The sequence below is a fragment of the Schistocerca cancellata genome, unplaced genomic scaffold (assembly GCF_023864275.1).
Source record: "Schistocerca cancellata isolate TAMUIC-IGC-003103 unplaced genomic scaffold, iqSchCanc2.1 HiC_scaffold_472, whole genome shotgun sequence".
Taxonomy (NCBI): domain Eukaryota; kingdom Metazoa; phylum Arthropoda; class Insecta; order Orthoptera; family Acrididae; genus Schistocerca; species Schistocerca cancellata.
This window is the reverse complement of record NW_026046489.1, coordinates 2,501-5,000: the sequence shown is the minus strand read 5'-3', so window position 1 is coordinate 5,000 and position 2,500 is coordinate 2,501.

Below are 2,500 nucleotides of genomic sequence, written 5' to 3'. Positions count from 1 at the left end.
TGGGGCGACCGAGCAGCAGACGGCGTCGCGGCGCCGAGTGCCGGGCGGCGGCGCATCCTCAACGCACACAGTCCTCAGTCGGACCAGCACACTGCAGATGTCCACCGCGCTTCGCACCGGGCCCGCGAGGACCCACTTTGGCCGCCCGGCGCCGCGCGCAGGGTGCCCCGGCGCGCAGCTGCGCCGCCTGCCGCGTCCGTCGGCCGGCGCGCCTGCCACTGGGCGCCCCCACCAGCCGGCTGTAGCGCGTGCGCCCACGCACCGCGCGGCCAGCACGCCGGGCGGCCCCCCCTCACCGGCCGGGGACGGTCCCACCCAGCCACCGCCGCGTATCGCTTCACACACAGATTTGCCCTTACTGATTTACCTCCAGCAACAACAACCGCACCACAATGGGTTTACCAGTTGTTCATTTGCGTTGCGTCACGTCACCAGCAAACGTAGACGTCCATCCCAGTTTGCAAATGCAACGATTATTGCATACCTGTCTGTTAGGTGTCACGACACACTACGTCTGCCCACATACACGCAACAAAATGTGCACGACTAGAGAACACGTGGGAGGTGGCCCCCTACGTATGCGATGTCCATTACGAGACCGACTGTCAACCAGCATCTGTACCATGTCGCAGATGTGGAACGCGGTGCACCATGCTATCACACTGTGTGAGAAGAGACGACTACGTTTGAATACACGCGCCACTACATCAACAGACGGCTCATGCTGATCGCCATCCAGGGCGTCCGTTACTCCCACACGTCTCTATGGCGTACCACACTGCAATGTAGCTGTTATGGGGAGACGGCACGTGGCTGAGTGCACAACATTTGGACCGTATGGTTCGCTGTTGTCTGGGCGCAGTCGTACGGTCACACATGTGCCACAGCGTATCATTCAGTACATACGGACCTATGTGCAGTACAATGTGAGGATTAAGCTTACGATATCAGCGGACAGTGGACACAGGCCGTACCACGACGTAGACTGAGCGCTTCGACATGCGAATGCCAGTGAACAGCTGCGAAGGGCATTGAACACGCAAGCACCTGAACGACCAGCGTGCGAAGGCAGGGTGGAGGGGGGGGGCGATGTACATCCTGCAGTTGTCCACATTACAGTGTACAGCGGAGCATGTAAAAAGTAAGCAACACTTGCGAAGTGTTCAACATGAAACGACACACAAGAGGGTGGGCGGTGCGAGTAGCGAACTATATTCAGAGGGTTGTGGTTAGACAACACTAGATTAATGTAACGTGTCATATGCCAATTACAGAGCAGGTTAAGGCACAACGTGGGTTAGGTTAAGGCACAACGTGGGTTAGGTTAAGGCACAACGTGGGTTAGGTTAAGGCACAACGTGGGTTAGGTTAAGGCACAACGTGGGTTAGGTTAAGGCACAACGTGGGTTAGGTTAAGGCACAACGTGGGTTAGGTTAAGGCACAACGTGGGTTAGGTTAAGGCACAACGTGGGTTAGGTTAAGGCACAACGTGGGTTAGGTTAAGGCACAACGTGGGTTAGGTTAAGGCACAACGTGGGTTAGGTTAAGGCACAACGTGGGTTAGGTTAAGGCACAACGTGGGTTACGTTAAGGCACAACGTGGGTTACGTTAAGGCACAACGTGGGTTACGTTAAGGGCACAACGTGGGTTACGTTAAGGCACAACGTGGGTTACGTTAAGGCACAACGTGGGGTTACGTTAAGGCACAACGTGGGTTACGTTAAGGCACAACGTGGGTTACGTTAAGGCACAACGTGGGTTACGTTAAGGCACAACGTGGGTTACGTTAAGGCACAACGTGGGTTAGGTTAAGGCACAACGTGGGTTAGGTTAAGGCACAACGTTGGGTTAGGTTAAGGCACAACGTGGGTTACGTTAAGGCACAACGTGGGTTACGTTAAGGCACAACGTGGGTTACGTTAAGGCACAACGTGGGTTACGTTAAGGCACAACGTGGGTTACGTTAAGGCACAACGTGGGTTACGTTAAGGCACAACGTGGGTTACGTTAAGGCACAACGTGGGTTACGTTAAGGCACAACGTGTGTTAGGTTAAGGCACAACGTGGGTTAGGTTAAGGCACAACGTGGGTTAGGTTAAGGCACAACGTGGGTTAGGTTAAGACACAAATTGCGTTACAAATTGCGTTACATTGCGGTACAAATTGCGTTACATTGCGGTACAAATTGCGTATACATTGCGGTACAAATTGCGTTACAAATTTGGTTAGGTTAAGGTGCAAAATGGGTTGGATTACAGTACACAACATGGTAAGAGATAGTGTGTTTGGGGGGGGGGGGGGGGGGGCAGGTTCGTTGGTAGTGATCATTGTAAGTGAATGTCTGAGGCAGCGTCAGTATGTCACAGCAGTTCTGTCTCGTCAGGATGCGCTTTTCGCTCGTGACTGGAGGCGCGCCGCGTCTGTGGTTGCGGCAAGGGAGTGGCAGACCTGTGTGATTCATTCCTGCCATTGTTTTCTGTGCCGTAACAGGAGGCAGT